The sequence below is a fragment of the Papaver somniferum genome, chromosome 5, assembly GCF_003573695.1.
Source record: "Papaver somniferum cultivar HN1 chromosome 5, ASM357369v1, whole genome shotgun sequence".
Lineage (NCBI taxonomy): Eukaryota > Viridiplantae > Streptophyta > Magnoliopsida > Ranunculales > Papaveraceae > Papaver > Papaver somniferum.
The window spans coordinates 204,044,004-204,065,277 of NC_039362.1; the positions used below are offsets into that span (position 1 = coordinate 204,044,004).

Sequence of the window (21,274 nt, forward strand, 5' to 3'; positions counted from 1 at the left end):
TGGTAATCAAAATTTGTTACATTCATTCTCAAGTGAAAGAATCCGACTCTAGATGTTACATGAAATGTTTTATACATTGGATTGCTTGAATTAGCATGTTTATTATTTCTTTCTTTCTTTCTATTGAAACAAGAAAACGGTGCAGTTTTTACAGGGAAGCAATAATTACATTAATCTTGAGAAAAAACCTACAACAACAGAATTAGATTTTACATATCCGTCAACAGCTATGGTTATAGCAAAAAAATTACAAGCTCATGGCTCTGGATGAGACCTCCGCTTCGCTTTCCAATAAATCCCCATCACCAACTTCACCATTACTCCCCTGCAAATATTGTTCACAATTTGACTAATTCAGTTTTGTCAAAACTATGACAACTTCATAGGTGAAGAAGCACACAGTTTTGTATCATCTTGCGTTTAATGCACTGACAACTAAAAAAATAAATCAAATCATACAGAGGTATACCTGATCTTTCAACTTGGCTTCAGAAAGATAACGCTGTAATGCACCATCACCCCAAAGAATTTTTGCCCCACAACCCACTGTGCGCAGTGAACCAAGTGCCTCTTCATCAATGACAACTGCATCTACCTTGTCCTTTCCTGTTTTTGCATCTGGAATCTGAGAATCATGACCAAATTATCAGAAACTATGCAAGGTGATTGAAAATGCTAATTTAGATGTTCAATGCCCTAAAAGGCCAACGATTATAAACATGAGATACTTCAACAAGCAACGCATGTATACTTGTGAGATACTTCACCGTCAAAATTGTTAAAAATCATTGTTGCTTTGGTGGATGATGTGATTATGCTACTAGAAATGTAATAGAATTACCTCGTACATAGCTTCAGTGAGAGTGCTCTCCAGTATGGCTCTTAAGCCTCGTGCGCCAGTGTTTTTAGCCATTGCTTTTTCCGCTATCAATCTCAATGCAGTTTCTGTAAAGTGTAGCTTGACCTGATATAATACACGGCAGTAGTAAGTAACAAAATAAAACCTGCTCATTCCAACTGACAAAAACCACCAAAGTAATGAGACGATACTAATTAAAAAACTTACATTATTCATGCTAAACATTTTTTTGTACTGTTTCCCCAGTGCATTTTTTGGCTCCATCAGGACCTACCCACAGGAAAAAGTGACAACAGAAGAATATGTCAGCTTGCAGGTACTATGACAGGACAGAGCCTTATTAGAACCTAAATTCCACTAGTATTGTGGTGTTTGGTAATCAAACTTGATCTACGCTTTCCAGGCTAAGATAATGTGAGCCCGGAAAACACACAATGTGAAAATGGCCTGCACAAAGATCACTTCTCTGACATGGAAATGCATTACCTGCACAAGTTGATCCTCATTCAAGGCCAGCAAACTAACTAAAATTGGAAAACGTCCAATAAATTCTGGTATTAGACCGTATGCAATAAGATCTCCACTTTCAACCTGTATTGCAGAAGTAAAATTAAGCCATATTCAGAAATCCCATAGTTCCCAATTAAATAGGGCTCAGAATTTGTTAAAATTCTTACCGATTCCATCAAAGACGACGTGACAACAGCATTAGATGGTGTTCCGGTTCTCATGTTTGCACGTACTGGAGCTCCAAAACCAATAGAAGAGTCTTGCCGTCTGAAAAATTGTAGAAAAAGAATCTTAGCATCTCTTCAATTCTCTTAAGCTCCGTAGAAACAACAGAAACTTGATCCCAAGGTACTGCCGAAAGATAATGCTGTAAGATAGTATTACCTTTCTGAAATAGTCTTTTCCAAATCAATAAAGGCTCCACCACAGATAAACAGGATATCCTTTGTATCTATCTACAGACCACAATACAGTCAAAGATCCAAAGGCGATTTAACTGCGTGTTTATAAAATTAAAAATGTGCTTCACCCTTTACCTGAATGTTATCACCACGTGGATGCTTGCGAGCTCCCTTCTCTGGCACATTTACTATCTGAGAAAGAAGGCTCTATTTTTAGATAATCAAAGTTTGCTAAAACTGGTTATGGGAGCTTCGTTTTGAAAAATAAATGCACCCATAAAAGTATGAAGAGCAGCCGAAATGGAAACAGAGAGCGTGTGGGACAAAATTATATGTAATAAGTCTATGGAAAGCACACCCTGATTGCAGATAACGAAGTGCACACAGATATTCAATCATCGATTGTAATTTAAAATTGAAGAAAAGTAATCTGGGAGAGAAAATATCCTAGTCTTGGAAGGAAGATTGATAAATGGGCCACACAACGTACAACTTAGTTAAGCAATAATATCCGTTCTAGCTTTTGTATATTGTGTTATAGGCAGGAATAAGTACATTGCTGAAAGGAAAGCCGGTCTAGATATTAGATACAAGAAAAACAACATCTCAAAAATTCAATGAGATGTAAAAGGGTATTTTTTTTATCATACAAAAAAAAAAGAGTCCCCACACGTATCTGCATACTTACAGTTCCTTCCAGCATTTTCAGCAACGCCTGTTGAACACCCTCTCGGGATACATCCCTACTGATGTTCATGCTTTCAGCCTGCATATTAATTTGTGGGTTCACATTCCAATTTCCAATGAGTCCAAACAACTATTCAATTACGTAAGAACCGAAAATATATTTATACCTTCTTAGTGATCTTGTCAACTTCATCAATATATACAATTCCTTGTTGAGCAGCTTGCACGTTGAATTCAGCCACCTAAACACCAAATTTTAAGAGGGCCATAAATGAACATCATCTCACTTAGGAAAAGAAATACTCAAGTTTGTTTAATCAGAAACGACCTAAACGAAAAACTTACCGTCAGTAGTTTATACAATATTGACTCGACATCTTCTCCAACATAACCAGCCTGTAAAAAGATGTATTTACCTAGTTTAGGTTTTACTCAACGATTATCAGTGAAAACATTGTAGGAGTTTACAACGATCAAATTTCAGAGAGCAATTTAACAATCAATGTACAAATGAGATCATAATCTAAACATGAGTGACAACCAACTTGCCTGTGTAAGTGTTGTGGCATCTGCAATGACAAACGGTACATTCACAAATCGAGCTAGCGTTTTTGCAAGTAACGTCTTCCCTGTTTTAAAAAGTCAATATCATAAACATGTACATCAAAACATAAAATTACGGGAACATCCTACTCCACTATCACAAGTAAAAAAAATTTTTGGCACGCTACATTAAGGTTCCACAATCACATAGCAGAATTCACACCTGAGCCAGTTGGACCCATTAGTAGGACATTGCTTTTCTCTAACTCAACAAAATCTTGCTCATTACTTGCAGCAGGAACACTCCCGGATTCTGCAGCAGCCCTAAGATTTAAATAGAGAACATTCAGTACGGTATCAAGCAGCAGCAGCACCACCACTTGATAAGATACCTATACTTCTAACTGAAAACTAAACTCTTATAGTAAAACCATAAAAAATTACCCTTTCTGCATAGAGCCATGATATATCCTTTTATAGTGGTTATAAACAGCAACCGAAAGCACCTACGAACATCAAAACAAGCCGTCGCCTAAAGGATGCTCAAATATATGTAACATTTTCAATTTCCAGTGCACTAAAGGAAGTGAACGTGTTACAAAATGTACCTTTTTTGCTCTTTGTTGCCCAATAACAAATTTATCAAGACCTTTACAGATCTCTTTAGGTGTTGGTAAATCTTTACCCAAGTTCGAACCTCCCTAACCATTCTTATCACCATTAGAACCATCTCCAGCAGCAGCACCACTGCTATTAGGCCCTCCTCCACCACCACCAGACCCACCGCTGGATATCGTGTTCCGAATGATAGTGCCACCAGATGCAAATGGTGGTCCTGGAGGATGGTGCACTGCTAATCCATTTGGCGCTGGTGGACCAGGCGGCGGCGACCAATTCGCAGGTGGTTCACCACCATATGACTTCAATGTATCCCAAAATGATATCCTCAAACGATCACCATCACCACCACCAATATCCAATTGATCATCGCCACTACCTGTTGGTTAAACTTCAACATTAAGCCTAAGATAATCTCTAACAAGTTGGTTAGGATAAGAAAAGGAAATTGATGTAATCCTAAGGGAATTAGAAGTCATCTAGTTTTAAGAAAAGGAAAGACATGTAATAAGGTAATAGGACTAGGAAAAGGAATTCATAGTTCTATATATATATGATCACCAAAGTTGTGGTTGATCATATGAGCAAGATTAGAGCTTGTGTTTAGTTTTGAGAGATTTTCTAAACATCAATAAAGAGAGTTGTCTTTATATAAGCTAAGTTTCATCTTGCAGTTGCCATTAATTGGTATCAGAGCTTGTTTCTGAGCCATGGCAAACGAAACCACCATTGTGGGTGCAAAACAGTTCACGCCACCATCAATACAAGTTCCAATCCTCAACGCCACAAACTACACAGTATGGGCCATGAGAATGAAGGTACTGATGAAAATCTACAAAGTTTGGGAAACAATTGATCCTAGTACATTGGACCCAGACAAAAACAATGTTGCCATTGGATTACTCTTTCAAGCAATACCAGAATGTCTTGTTCTACAAGTTGGTGAACAGGAAACTTCAAAGAAAATTTGGGATGCAATAAAGGCACGTAATCTCGGAGCTGATCAAGTTAAAGAATCCCGTATGCAAACCTTAATGTCTGAATTTGAAAGAATGAAGATGAAAGACACTGATACTATTGATAGCTTTGCAGGAAATCTATCAGAGATAGCCTCAAAAGCTGTGTCACTTGGACAATCCATTGATGAAGATAAACTGGTAAAGAAGTTTCTCATAGTTTACCAAGATCCAAGTATATTCATATCATAGCTTCTCTCGAACAAGTCTTAGATTTAAAGAAGACTAGCTATGAAGATATAATTGGAAGATTGAAAGCATATGAAGAGAGAATCCTTGATGAAGAAAACAATTGATAAACTCAAGGAAAACTCTTGTACACAAACTCTTACCAACAAAACTCTGCGACAAGAGGAAGAGGTCGTGGAAGAGGTGGTAGATTAAACAGAGGCCGAGGAAGGGGAGGAAGGTTTAACTCACAAGATAGAACAACAAGTCAGAATGATCAAAACCAAGGGAAATAAAATAAGGATAGATCAAACATTATTTGTTACAGATGTGATAAACCAGGACACTTCTCCTCTGTATGCCCTGAAAGAATACAAAAGATGGAAGAAACAAACAAGAATGAAACAAGGGAAGCAGATACAACTCTTTTCATGCACGAAGTTGTATTCTTAAACGAAGGGAAACTAATACCAAAGAACTACGAATCAAAGGATGGTGAAGAAGGAATCTGGTATTTAGATAATGGAGCCAGCAATCACATGACTAGTAAGAGACACTACTTTTCTGAACTCAATGAGAAAATCAAAGGACAAGTGAAGTTTGGGGATGGATCTTCTGTAGAAATTGAAGGGAAAGGATCAACTCTATTTCAGAGCAAGACCAGAGAACAGAAGCTTGTCACAAACATCTACTTCATCCCAAACTTACAAAGCAACATTCTAAGTTTAGTACAAGCTACAGAAGTTGGATGTGATGTTAGAATGCGACAAGATTATCTAACAGTTCATGACCCAAGTGGAAGACTTTTAGTTAGAGTCTCACGCTCACAGAATAGACTCTACAAGATAAGTCTCATGATTGGAAGGCCATTGTGTCTGAATATGAGACTGGAATATCAGACATGGAAGTGGCACGCAAGGTTAGGACACATAAGTTTCAGAACCTTAAAAACTATGTCTCAGAACAAGATGGTTCGAGGGAAAGCTCTGAAAGACATGACTCCACATGAAAGTTTGCGAAAGAGAAAACCAAACATAGATCATTTAAGAGTGTTTGGTTGCAAATCATACGCAAAAGTTGATTCTGCAACTCTTAAGAAACTGGATGATCGATCTCAGACTCTTGTGCATCTAGGAATTGAGCCTGGATCCAAAGCTTACAGATTATTCAATCCAACAACGAAAAGAGTAATAGTGAGTCGAGATGTGGTATTCGATGAAAAAGAAAAATGGAACTGGAAAGAAACTAATGATGGACCAAGTAGGGATCCAGGAATGTTTCACATGAGATGGGGTCAAGTAATTGATGAAGGCAAAGGACCCATAATCATCAATACCAATGGAAACAATGATGTTAATCAAGAAGAAGAAGAGAATAATGAAAACACTGAGAATAAAGAAGAAGAAGAAGAAGAGGAGGAGGAGATCGATGAAATAACTCAATCCATTCCACTGCGAAAATCAACAAGACAGATACAAAAGCCACAGTATCTGGGGGATTATGTTCTTCAAGCTGCAGAAGAATGTGAGATTATGCTACTTTCTGTTAATGATGAACCAAGGAATTTTCAAGAAGCAAAGGTCTCGACTAAATGGACACAAGCATGTAGAGAAGAAATTATTTCAATCAACAGAAACAAGACTTGGTTTATAGTTGATAAGCCAGGTGGGGTAAAAGTGATTGGCCTCAAGTGGATCTTCAAGGTTAAAAGAAATGCTGATGGAACTATTAACAAATATAAGGCAAGACTTGTAGCTAAGGGATACGTTCAAGAATCAGGCATAGACTTTGATGAAGTTTTCGCACCAGTTGCTAGACTAGAGACAATTCGTCTCTTAATAGCATATGATGCATCAAACTCTTGGGAAATACATCATTTAGACGTAAAAACGGCATTCTTGCATGGCGAACTAAGTGAAGATGTGTATGTTGAACAACCAGAAGGTTTCGAAGTAAAGGGACAAGAACATAGAGTTTACAAGTTGACAAAAGCTCTCTATGGTCTAAGACAAGCCCCTCGAGCCTGGAATACAAAGTTAGATCAAATCTTAAAGGGAATGAGATTCATAAAGTGTTCTAAAGAAACTTCTGTATACAGAAAAGAAGAAAAGGGGACACTACTAGTGATTGCAGTCTATGTAGATGATCTATTTTTGACTGGAAACTCCCTTAAGGTGATCAATGAGTTCAACAGAGAAATGTTATCAAAGTTTGATATGTCAGACCTCGGAAAACTCACTTATAACCTTGGCATAGAAGTCCATCAAGGGATAGATGGAATTCAGATTAAACAAGAAGATTATGCAAGGAGAATTATGAAAGAAACAGGACTTGAAACTTGTAATCCAACTAAGATACCAATTGAGTTTGGACTTAAAGTTTCAAAGGCACAAGAAAAAGCAGAGATTGATTCAACGAGTTACAGAAAAAATGTTGGATGCCTTAGATACTTATTACACACAAGACCAGATTTGGCTTTCTCTGTGGGAGTAGCAAGCCGTTATATGCAGAGTCCACGCAAGTCTCATGGTGATGTAATAAAGCAGATATTGAGATATCTAAGAGGAACAATCAGCTGTGGATTGAAGTATGGTCGAGGAGGATCAAAAGGAATTGTTGGGTATAGTGACAGCAGTCACAACATTGACCAAGACGGTGGAAGGAGTACGACAGGTCATATCTTCTACCTAGGAGATGCACCTATCACATGGTGATCACAGAAGCAAGACACAATAGCTCTGTCATCATGCGAAGCTGAGTTCATGGCCGCAACAGAAGCAGCTAAACAATCAATATGGCTTCAAGAACTGTTGGGTGAAATCAAAGGAAGAGAACCTGAAAAAGTTCTCATCAGGATTGATAATAAGTCTGCAATTGCACTCACTAAAAATCCAGTGTTTCATGGGAAGACGAAACACATTCACAAAAGGTATCATTTCATACGAGAATGTATCGAGAAGGAGATCATCAACGTTGAACACATACCAGGAACTGAGCAAAAAGCAGATATATTGACAAAGGCATTAGCTCGGATCAAGTTTGAAGAAATGAGACAACTGATTGAAGTACAAGATATGTCACGGGTAAGGTTGAAGCTTAACGGGGATAATGTTGGTTAAACTTCAACATTAAGCCTAAGATAATATCTAACAAGTTGGTTAGGATAAGAAAAGGCAATTGATGTAATCCTAAGGGAATTAGAAGTCATCTAGTTCTAAGAAAAGGAAAGACATGTAATAAGGTAATAGGACTAGGAAAAGGAATTCATAGTTCTATATATATATGATCACCAAAGTTGTGGTTGATCATATGAGCAAGATTAGAGATTGTGTTTAGTTTTGAGAGATTTTCTAAACATCAATAAAGAGAGTTGTCTTTATATAAGCTAAGTTTCATCTTGCAGTTGCCATTACTACCACCATTAGGTTTACCCTTTTTTCTAACACCACCAATCTCTATAAAACTACCTTGTAACGGTGTAAACTTATTAGGACGAAAATAATAAGCAGTTTTACAATTTGGGCATAAATTCACAGCCTAATGTCCACCACCACCACCATTACCATTCCGATTCTCGGAGAAAACAAGGTCCATTTTACTTGAACATCTGGGGAAATTTGCTTCTGCCTTGATTTTACGAGTATATTCATCAGAACCACCATTACCATTACTGCCACCTCCTTCCCATTTATGTCTTTCTTGTAAACCTAATAATTCTCTTCTCTTATAACTATTACCAACATGATGATAATTAGTATTAAAATTATCTAGAGATGATTGGGGCTTTGCTAATACACTGAATCTTGCTATTCGAATTCCTGTTTCTCTTAATCTGTTTAATCTGAAAATTCCAGACATTTTTTTTCTTCAAAATTTCATTTACAAATTGAAAAAAGAGAGACTAATTTGAAAGATGATAAGATTAAGATCTATAATAGTGGAGATAAAATATGAGATTGGGATCTGATTATATAATTGTTATCTGAAATGAATTTATAAGAATTTTTTTAGGATAAAAGAGAGTATGAGAGAAGTAAGAGATGAGAAAATTACTCCCTTTCGCTCAAAAAAGGAGACTCCTTTTTTTGGTGATAGTTGATGTTTTTTTTCTTATCTGCATTCGTTTTAACCGTTGGTTCTTTTAATGCAGGTGAGTGTGACGTGGAGTAGTTAAAAATAAACGTGTTCTGATAAGCCACAAGATAGATCACTTCTAGAGTGAGACATGAGAAGAGATGATGTATCTGAGACGAAAATGCTAGGTATTTGGGTCTGCTTTCTTTTTATCTCTTATATGATGTTGTCCAAAACATTATTAAAATTTAATAATCTGTGTTTGGTGTGATCCAAAGGCAAAGAATTTGGATTTTTACGAAGTTCAAGTAATCAAGTTCAGGTAATGTACTTCCGAGATTTGATAGCGATGCATCAAGTTCTCGTAATCCAAAGTGGAAGTCCACAATGAATCTGCTTGATACCCATACATTTTTCTCCATATAAACCCTTCATTTAGGGATGATAAACCCTTTGGGGTCCCATAGTGGATTTTGGTTAAACATCCACAGATCGATACTTTTACGATAAGTTATCTGAGAAAAGGATGAGGGGAAATTATGGGGATTAAGCATTTTCATAAATAAGGTCACTTTTATTGTTGTTTTTATTTATTTTTTCAGACTATAAATTTATTAGTTACATAACGGTATTCTTTTTATACTATTTACTCGAAACAAGGGTTATGGAATACTATTTTTTGGTGCACTATCCCTTTTAAATTGAGCAAAAGGAAACGAAGTTGAAATGACGAGGGTATCAAATATATCACAATCTTTTCGATGTCAATATATAGAGATATACCTTGTATAATCTTACTGAAACAATGACAACCAAAAAATTACTTCAACATGGTGTACTTGGTAGATAGTCGGGGTTCAAAACGAGTTAATTGTGGGATTGTTACCAAGTTCATAAATTACAATAATACTTATGATGAGAAATTAAAGTAAATCACACATGGCACGAGATTTCGTAAACGAGGAAAATTGCATAACATAAAAACCCTGAGTCGTAGTCTTGTTTTGAATACTCTCATAGTAAGCAGATATACAAATTGACCATCGTAACTTATATACTTGAGACCAAGTAAACTCTTTATCGTTACTTAGTTTCTTCAGTAACCCTACGCCTACAACAGTGTTAGGATCATATATTGTGAGGAACATATTAGCCAACTCGTGTAGTGTTGGTGGCAGTGGGACCGGAGAATTAACCAACCTAAATTCTCTACGAAACTCAAAGATTTTCAATCTAGAATTTGTTAAATGTGGTATAGATGTAGAGAGCAGAGTTAAAATATAAGACAAACCTCCGTGATTTGTTTCTAAATTGGGGGTTCGATGATCATGACGATTAAATGACATTTGGTGAGGTATTGAAGGGTCTTGGATCTAAGCATAATTTGAGAGAGTTGGAAATATATCATTTTTCGGGTTTAAAGCTGCTAAAATGTATGTGCTCATATACCCTACTTCCAAATTTAGTGAAGTTAAGCTTTGAAAATGCAATAGATATGAAAAGTAACAAATGTTAATCTTAGGGATTTGTATGTTTAGAAATTAACTTAATCATATGTTTGGTTGAAGAGTTTTAAAATCATTCACTTACGCATTTACCGTTGCACTACATTGAAGGAGCCAATACCATACGATCTCAAGACTCTTACTTTTCTTGAAGAGTTAAAGTTTTGATTTTCTCAAATATGTCCCTTGTCATTCTTTATTCCTTATCTTTATTTCGTTACCAGTTACCCAAAAGAAAGATTGTTAAAATATCCTTGCAGCTTTCTGTGTGTATACTTTTAGTTTCATAATAATTTACTTGGAAATTTATCTTACGATGACATTGTATTTATGAATATTGTTGATTGTTGAGGTCTTCGGTACTCCAAATCTCAAGCCATGGATCAGTTCATTACCAAGTGGAAAAAATGTGTGTTTAGAATGTTGGTTGATTATCATATGCATGTATATTTGGATGGACATGAAGAAGCTGGATGGCACGCAACGTTAGAGAGGTAACTAATTTATTGTATTAATATGTTCAGTAGAGTTTTCTATTAAAGTTACTCTTTACTAACATTTTATTAGATACATGGAAAACATTATCTAATGGATATTTGGATGGGTCATCTCATATGTATCTCCACCCCTAATGTGTATATATAGTTCTCACTATTCTTTAATAGTTATATTATGAGAATCCCAAAACAAAGAACTAACTACTCTACGGTCTACTTCATCATTCTCTATTTTCTTCCTTTGTCTATTGTTATTATTTTTGAACATTCCAATAAAACAATAAAGTCAAATGATGGTATCCATTACATGAGTCTTTTCCATATAATGTATAAGTAACCTATGTGATGTGAAAGTTTTTCTCATACCATCTTTCACAGATTTTCATTTATGGTCCCTAGTCGCATGTTTATTTTTCGTAGGTTTCAATAATAGTATATGATTAAGTGTTTAATTATTACATGGTTTATTTTTACACTTGAAGGATGTTTCTACACCTTAGATTGTACTCAAACATAATTTCTGATATTGTTGAAACCAAATAACTCATCCGTACATATATTCCCACTTACAAAAGGTACATCCAATATGTTAAGATCTTGTTAATTTTATGTGGGGTTGTGCATCCTTATGTTTATTTAACTGTTATGTCACTTGTAATAACCATAACCACTTGATTCAAGAACATCAACTATTCAACATGGTTTTCCAAGTGCATATAAATATTAATCACCCATGTATATTGGCGTGCAACAAAAAGTACAAATATATTAACGAAACTCACGAATCTTGCGCTTAATCATATATATTTCTGGTAGTACGTGGTCGTGGTCCTCGTGGAAATTGAGGGAAGAATAAGATCTAATATAATTGCATCCCTGATAAGTAACTAGATCGATTCCGATTTTAATATGACTCATCTAAGTTAATTAGAGAATGGTTACTCTGATTAATCGTTTTCCTAATAAATAAAAATCCAAGTTAACGTTGATCTTAATTTTTGCTTACTGAAATAGGTTTATAGTTATTTTAGTATAATTGGATCCTGGCGTGCAACAAAAGTACAAAAATATTGTTGAAACTGACGAACCTTGCGCTTAAAGATATATCTTTATGGGAGTGTGGTTGTGGAAATTGAGGGAAGAATAAGATATGATATAATTGCATTAGATTGATTCCAATTTTAGTATGACTCATGAAAAAGCGGGGGTCTAACAACCACACCCAATATTTCTTTTAATCAATCTGTATGGAGAAACTCCAATATAAATCCAAGAGAATCAACTAGACGGTCAGACTCAATCAATGGAAATACATCCAAGAGTTGTATCTTTGTTTCTCAATATAATCAGCAAATCAAACAGATAGAAATCTGCAAGCCTGATTATTATGAGAAACGACTTGAACAGTACCAAAAACCAATATTCAAGTGACAATCAATTTATATCAACAACCAAAGGTTGTATTATCTAACTGATTGAACTACGCAGAACCTGTGATATTTCAATTATATAGAAAATGTAATGCGAAAAAGAAATAACACAGACACCAGAAATTTTGTTAACGAGGAAACCGTAAATGCAGGAAAAACCCCGGGACCTAGTCCAGATTTGAACATCACACTGTATTAAGCCACTACAGACTCTAGCCTACTGTTGATGGTGGTTTTTAGCTTAGGGTTAAAATCGTAAAACTGTACATCTGACATGACGTCACTATGACCATTAGCACGTTTATTGAACCGATCAGCATGCCTACGTAAGAATTACCAGGGTGCCTTTTTTTTTATCTGTCATGTTCCACGGAAGAACCCTTAACATTGACCGACATCATCTATGCCAAACCCTAATTCTAAGGCTAACACACCAAGGCATGCCAACCATGCATGCCACATCTTCTCACCAAGGCATGCTAACCATGCCATCCGCACCACTGTGCCAATGGCAAACCATGCCAGCCACATCTCCGCGCCAAGGCATGCCAACTATGCCAGCCTCACCATTGTGCCAATGGCAAACCATGCCATCCACATCTCCGCGCCAAGGCATGTCAACCATGCCAGCTGATGGTTATTTTCAATGATGTTATAGTAATAGGTTCGTTGAGACTTGTGAAAGCAGATTCTTAGACTTAATTTTTAAAGAAAAAATAACAAACTCAATTAAAAAGTGTTGTAAAAATTATGGAGAGACCGGGGCTAGGATTCCACCATTCACCAAATGTGATTTAATGTTAATTTTTATTATACAATTCTAGACAATATAACTCCAATCAAAAGAAATTGTGATTCTAATCATTGCCTAAATTAGATTTTCAAAACATCAATTGTTAATCGCAAACATGAAGTATCAAAAGCCCTAAACTAAGCATACTTCATCAAGAGAAAACACAACAAATTAATAAAAATCATTTACTCAATTTTCATTCGGTGCAAATAATCATAAAAGAATTGCATAAATAAATTTAAATAAATTTTACCACATAACTTTTGGAAGAATGGCTTCTTCCATTGCCCCGGAGGTTTGGGTTTAGCTCATCTTGACGGAAACACGCTCAAAAGTTGATTTCATTGCTCAAATGGTGTTCACAAATGATGAAATGGGAAAAAGAAAATAATGATTAAACCGGGTTGTAACACTTATATTTGTTACAAATTCAGCAGTTACAAAGAACGATATAGATGTAATGTCGCTGACACTGTAGCATGAACGACTGTCACAGAGGGTCTTATGTTCTTCGTGTTCTTCCCATGCAGCAGCAGAAAAGTTTTCTCTGCAACTCGATTCTCGCCTCTGTCTTCTCCCAATTATCTCTGTCCTCTTCTATGAATCCCCAACACCCTATATATACTCGTCAGAACCTCCAAATATCGCATTAAACTCCCAAATATTCTCTCATAACTCGGCAGTGAAGAACAATATTCTCGGGAATATTTCCTTCCCAGAAATAACTCCACAAGCTGTTTTCTCGTGCAAAAATACTCTCAACACGTCCAGTCCTCGTCCAGAAGTGGTCAAACATTCAGCAGGCACGCGAAAACCTCTTGATCACACACTCAGAACTCGGAATCGACTAGACAAAACCCGAGATACCCTGATTTCTTCAATGCGAGAATCTAGCCAATTCTGTCCGAAAAGATAAGCCATACCAGGCCTGTTAAGACCAGTCACATCATCCCAACAATTCTCAGCCAATGAATCTCCTTTTATCCATCCCAAACGCGAACCCTAAATTCTGCCATTGATGAACACCGTTTCCCGCCAAACAGAAATTTGAAATGTATGGGACGGCCTCCCCCTAACCAAACCAGGGGTGCAACTAGCAGGTGGCGCTCTGGGTGCAAATATTAGCTAGTGTGCCCCTTAGTAATTCGGTGCCCCTTATCCAAAGTAGGGGTCCGTTTAGTAATTATCCTCCGGGGTCCAAATAGCACTTTTTGAGCAACTTTTTCTACACAAGTGTATTTCTCCAAAAGCACCTACACAAACATAAAAACACCATAATAAGTACAAAATCAAGCACTAACAATAAAGACACTGAGGACAATTCAGATACAAAAATGTGTCTATGAAATACCCCCAAACTTATTATTTGCTAGTCATCGAGCAAATCAAATCTAGAAAATAAAATGACTACACTTAGCACGTGCAGCAAGCCGTTAAACCGCTAGGTGGCCCTAGCGGCGGAGTGTTGTCTCCAGAGGGTTTACCAGAGGTGTACCCACAAAACCTTTACTCTAGACCCTAGATATCTACGCAGAACCTTGAAAGGCACTAAAGAATCTCCTTGGCTGGCATACAATCATGACTATAGGAGAAAGTACCCTGATGTGAAATTCCAATTGATGTACACGAGTTTGCACTCAAGCATATTAAAATTCATATAAAGTGACAGAACTCTACTCAGATAGTTTCTGGACATCATAACCGGAGTCAACCAATCACATGAATAGATTAAGAAGATGGATGTAGAGAAAAACGTTGATGATGTTGACTAAGGTGAACCTATCCTAATGGACTGAGATACTGGTCTGGACTAATATCAACACACTGGCATATACAAGGGAACCAGTGGTCGATAATCCTGACTCTAGGTCAACTCAGCTGGCATATACAAGGGTACCAGTGGTCGACTTTATTGTATTTATTCCGGTTGGTCAGGTGGTCTGGTCTCTTTTTTTTTTTTTTTTTTGATCTCAGTCACTCTATTTCACCCTAGCAATGGTAAAAAGAAAAAAAAAAAAGTGATCAGGATTCTTTCGATGTTTCCATCACGAGGATATGGCGAAACTACCATGTTGTCTTTTTTTCTAACACCTGAGCGCTGTGCTTTTATGAATAGACTCTTCTAGATGTTTCCATCTAATCAGATTGGTTCCTCAACTCCTACAACCAAAATGCTTCCATCCACTTAGATTGCTTAGTGTCATCCTTAATAAACATAAATTTCTAGGATCTGGAGTTTATTTATTGCAGCTAACAAAAAGTTTCTTCCCCACCCCCAAACTTAAATCTAACATTGTCCCCGATGTTCTAAAGATGGAATTAAAAGCATGAATAAGGAGAAAATGTTACCACTTGAGGAAAAGGAACAAGGAAGGATATTACCGTGTCGCATGAGCACGGGTGGCTCCCAGTAAATGCTAATTTTAAAGTCTCTAGCTAGACATCAAATACCTCAAAAAGGATTGTCGCCTTCCAAAGTCGTATACCAATAGTCGAAACAATTGTGGGTCCACAAGACCAAATAGAGCTAACACAAATATGAGACAACTGCACTGGTTCAGAAAAATGAAAAGAAGGAGCACATCCTCGTCTAAGGTTTCTGTCAAGACAACTGGGTTTATCTGGGTAGCATAATTGAGCTTCTTATGTGTATCTTGATAAATAGATTCATCCGAAAAATGGGTCTCTAATACCTGAGTTACCTCTTGGACAGTATCAGGTGGATCGGGTTGCGGAGTCTGAATAGACTCAAGTGATATCTCAGATGCACAAAGCTCGAGTCCCAAGTTAGGGATTATAATTAGGGATATGTGACAATCACAAGAACCATCACTACCCCCAAACTTAGGGTTTTCACTACTCACAGACAAATCTCTAACTATTGCTTGAATTTCCGGATCTTCAGAGTCCTTAAAATACTCAAGAGATTCTTCCAATTCTCTATCCCCAAACTTAGGGTTATCATTACTCTCAGAAAGACCTAACACTATTGTCTGAATTTCAGGGTCCGTAGAGTCTTTAAAATACTCAAGGGCTTCTTCTAAAGATTGATCACACATCTGGTCTAAGAGAATGGTTTCCTCAAATTCATCTAAAGAATCTCCCAATAGAGTATCATGCCAATTATCCTGAACTAAATCCTGAACTAAAGTGCTAATCATATTCACTTCTTCTAATTCATCATTCTCAGAAGGTTGTCTAGTAACATTAAAGACATTTAGTTTAGTGGTCATATTACCAAAGGATATGTTCATAAGTCCGGTCCTACAGTTGATGACAGCGTTAGCTGTGGCTAAAAATGGGCAACCTAAAATCACCGGGATTTGAGCACTTGGGTCCTGAACTGGCTGGGTGTCTAAAACAACAAAATCCACTGGATAAATAAACTAATCAACCTCAATAAGAACATCCTCTATGACACCACGAGGGACTTTGACAGACCTATCAGCTAATTGTAGTGTCATTTTCGTCGGTTTCATCTTAGCAAGACCTAGCTGGGTGTATACATGATACGAGAGTAAGTTAACACTAGCTCCTAAGTCAAGTAAAGCTTTATCGACCATGTGATTGCCAATTGCACAAGATATGGTGGGGCATCCAGGGTCCTTATACTTAGGGGGTGTTTGGTTCAGAAGAATGGAACTTACTTGACCAGCTAAAAAGGATTTCTTTTGGACATTAAGCTTACACTTTCTTGTACAAAGATCTTTGAGGAACTTGGCATAAGCAGGCATCTGCCTAATTGCTTCTAATAAAGGAATGTTGATGTTCACCTGCTTAAATATTTTCATTATCTCGTTGAATATCGACTCCTTCTTTGTTGGGGCTAACAACTGCGGATATGGGGCTCTAGGCACAAAGGTAGTCCTATCAGGAATTTCTTGGGACTCCTTAGGGATTGTTTCAGTTTCCTCAGTTACGGGTTCCTCTTGGGAAGTAGAAGGTGGAACTACAATATGTTCACTAGGCATGGCTATCTTATTGTCTACTGTTTTATCGCTTCTAAGAGTTTTTATCGAGTTCACATGGTTTGGTGATTCCTCACCAACTAAAGATATTTGATGGAACCCCCCTAGGATTGGCTTGAGTTTGAATAGGAAACTTACCTTCTTCTCTCTCACTTAACTACTTAGTTATTTGGCCGACTTGAAGTTCTAATTTAGCAAGAGTTTGGGAATTATCCTTATGGTTCTTCCTGGTTTCTTGTTGAAAGCTAAGGTGGTTAGCTGATAACATATCATGGTTCTTTACTAACATAGTAAGAGATTCTTCTAAGGTAGAGATCTTTTTCTCAGAAGTGTTCTGAAACTGGGTTTGACCTGAAGGGTTCTGAGTATAACCAAAACCTGGGGGAGGCTGAGAATTACTAGACTGGCCTTGATTCTGGCCTTTAGACCAAGAAAAATTAGGATGGTTTTTCCAACCAGGGTTGTAGGTCTCTGAGTATGGGTCAAACTTCTAACGGTTCTCAATCCTAGCATTGTTATAGACAACACGAGCTTGCTCTTTACTAACCTGACCTTCCCAAAATGAGTTATCGGGCTCTATTCCACAACTAGAAACTTGAGAGGCTCTATTAGGTTCAACAAAGGACATATTTTTAAACTGTCCCATTTCCAAAGCTTCTAACCTTCTAGACAAAGCAGCAAACTTAGCATCTGACGCAAAACTCGTATCTACCATATTGGTGCTACTTCTATTAACCAAGAGTCTTTTAGGGGGTTCAACACAAGACTCCTACTGTTGGGATTTTTCAGCGACAGCTCCTAAGAAGGTAAAAACATCATCAACATTTTTACTAGTGAACTCACCAGCGCACATAGACTCGACCATGGGTTTGGTCGAACAGTCTAAACCCTCATAAATAATTTCTACAATTTTCATCTTATCAAATCCATGGTGAGGACATTGGGATAGGAGATCATTGAATCTCTCTAAAAACATGTAAAGAGACTCTCCCTCTTGTTGCACACTAGCACTAATTTTCTTCCCAACAGCTGCAGTTTTATGCTTAGGGTAGAATTTCATATAGAAAGCAGTAATAAGTTCCTGCCATGTTTCAATGGATTTATATGGTAGGTTGTTTATCCAGGTCTTGGCTTTATCTTTCAAGGGAAATGGGAACATCTTAAGTTTCAAAACTTCATCAGTAAGGTCTTTTATTCTAATTGTCCCACAAATTTCCTCAAAGTCCCTAATATGAAAATAAGGGTTCTCATCATCTTTTCCTAAGAATATAGGGATCATTTGAAAAATACTAGGTTTTATCTCGAAATTAGTCGTATTGGCTGGAAATTTGATGCACGAAGCTCGGTTGGTCCTAGTTGGGAACATGTAATCTTTCAAAGTTTCCATCGCTGGCACAGCTGAAGTACTAGGGGTACTTTCCTCACGAAGAGAAAGATTCTCAAAACTGAACTTTCCAAAAACGGGGCTCTCAAAAGCAGAGTCTTCGAGTTCCCCACCTAAACAAGAAGAACTACTAGGTTTATCACTAATCAAACGACCTAGAGTGTTTCTTTTCCAAGCCCGTTCTCTAATGACCTCGGGCATACACTAGAAAAACAAAAGAAAAAGAAAAATCCTAAAAGGAAGGGAAGTTCTATGCAAACACAAACCAGGCTGACTTCACCACAACAAACCTACTGATTTCTAGCAAACAAAAAGCATGATGGCTCCACTTAGATTGTTTCTAGACCAGCTTCTAATCCTTCGAAAGGGAATTCGTTACAATTTAAGAAAACCCCTCTGGAATCAATCCGAGTCAAAGTAAGTTGAATAGAGGCGAGGGAAGCTCGGCGGAGCTTTGATACCCAAAGCCTCACCGGCATTACAAGGCGGCGCAGTCACGCATTCAACTCACAGAAACCATCATGAACTTCGAAGTATGCTTAAAAGAGTAACCAATATTTTTCGAATGACTTTCCTATTAAGCTCGTTACCCTATCGGTCTCGTTCTAGTCAGTATTTTAAGCTTAGGTTCGCGTTTGGTATCGTTTTCCTAAAGCGGTAAAGAAGAGAACGGTGATGAGATCCGAACCGTTATCTTGTATGGCCAGTCCTTGCCCTTTACTAAGAAATTAAATCAGCCGTTTTCAAGTCCTCAACATATATGCATACAAAATCATCCAGTAAACCCGCTGACAGGGGATTCGCGGGTGTTTAGAATTCTTACCTCCCGTTCCAGACGGGGGATGAACCGTTGTAGTCGACTCGGGCCACCGACTCCGATGTCAGTGTACGAACCCGAGGGGCCGAGACGATATCGTAATCGTCGTCCTTCTCTGCACACATTTTATATTTAAACTACCCTTCCGTAGGGTTTAAAAATAATGTCCCAAAGTTTAAAGTCCAAAGTCCAAAAATAAAGTGCAAAAGAAAAGGAAAATCTAAAAAAATAAAAATGTCTCTCTTTTTTTTTATAAAATAAAAAAAATCTTCTTCTTTCGCTCCTTTCGCTTTGCCTTTTACTCCAAGTCTTTAAGTATTCACCAAAAGCTTTGGCAAAATATTCTTTCGCTCCAAATTCCAAATTCTGTAAGGAAAAGACAAAAACCCAAAAACGTAAAGAAGAACAAATAAAATAAAACAAATAAAAACCTAAAAAAGAAAAAAAAATCTAAAAACTCTAGCCTAAAGACAAGTCCGCGTTGGCAGCGCCAAAAATTGATGGTTATTTTCAATGATGTTATAGTAATAGGTTTGTTGAGACTTGTGATAGGATTTTGGGAAAACCCTATATGTGATAACCACAATCGCACGGTGTCTAACTAGTAGACAGAGGCAAGTACGGGTCGTTCCCACAAGGAGCGGTGGAAATATCAACAATCAGTATCTCTAATCAATTAACCAACAATGATATTTTTGGATTTTTAGAATTGAAAATGAAATAATAATAAAATTAACGTAAACTAACAAAATGAACTCGCAATGAGAGAGCCGGTAACCAGGGTTTATAGTTTCAACTATTGTTTCTAATCAATTACTGAAATGAAACATAACTCATGATTGTATGTTTATTGTCCGTTCTATCGACATCACTTATTATATGTATTAGCGTCGCAAATATCACTGGTATACCCTAAGCATAGCACATCAAAAGAAAAAACCCAAGCATGCACCATCAAATTACATCAGCGAGAAAGTTATACGAAACTAATTTCGTTCACAAATATTCTTCGGCTTTTCTAAGCATAACCCATCAAGGAATTAATCGAAGCATAGATTATCAAATAATAAGAAGAAACATATTTGTAAAATTAATTCATTATGCACATAGGTTTGTATTAAAATCGGCGAAGCAACAACTAGTTTTCAATAAATCAACAAACAATATTCAAGATTAGTTTATTCATATCATAATGGTCTTTTGCTAAATTCATCAATTCACATAGCCTAATACCCCAAATAGTTTCAACCATAAACCCTAGTTACAAAAATGTTTAGCCAAACATGACTTTCTTAAAAATCATAAACATATTAAAGAGATTCAGTAGCTAATCAATACGGAAATGAAAACACAAGAATCGCAAACCCTTGTCTTCCCCTGTTGATAGCTTCTAGACGCGCCTCTTTTTCTTCTCTCGTTTTCGGCCTAGCAGCCGACTCCCTTCTGTTCGTCTCCCAAAACCGGCCTCCCCCTCTTTCTATTTCTTCTCGATTCATATAAGGTGTTGTCGGAACTCCACCAAAGACCTAGCCAATAATGCCCAACAGTCCCAGTCCACTATTGTCCAACGTCCAAAATAAGACTTTTTTTAATACCGACCACAGAACCACACTGAAGTCCAGCATGACTCCGTTCTCCTCGAACTCTGTCCGTTCAACTAACTCCAGCTCCTTCCTTCTAGGTTCACAGCACCAGCTTCTTCACTTCTCGTCTTCAGGCCATACTCGGTCAGAGCTGGCTCTTCCGATTCGTCCATACAATCAACACAGATTCAACATACAGCTTCTATTCATCCTGCCTTGGTAATCTTCATTCATTTGAAGCCAACTGATGTTCGATGACCATCTAAGCTTCTTCCTGCTCTCATTTCCTTATCGAACTTCTGTTTGGATCAACAGCAAACCAGCACAACAATCGTTCCCATGTCAAGAACCTGACCGCAGCATCGTTCTTTCAATTCATTCCGTTAAAATCTCTCCATCTACAGGCCGCCAACCTTTTCCA

General features: G+C 37.2%; 1 pseudogene; it reads right to left on the bottom strand.

The window, feature by feature from the left end:
- On the bottom strand, positions 1-8,772 carry LOC113278477 (annotated as a pseudogene).
- Between the last annotated feature and the right edge of the window lie 12,502 nt (positions 8,773-21,274).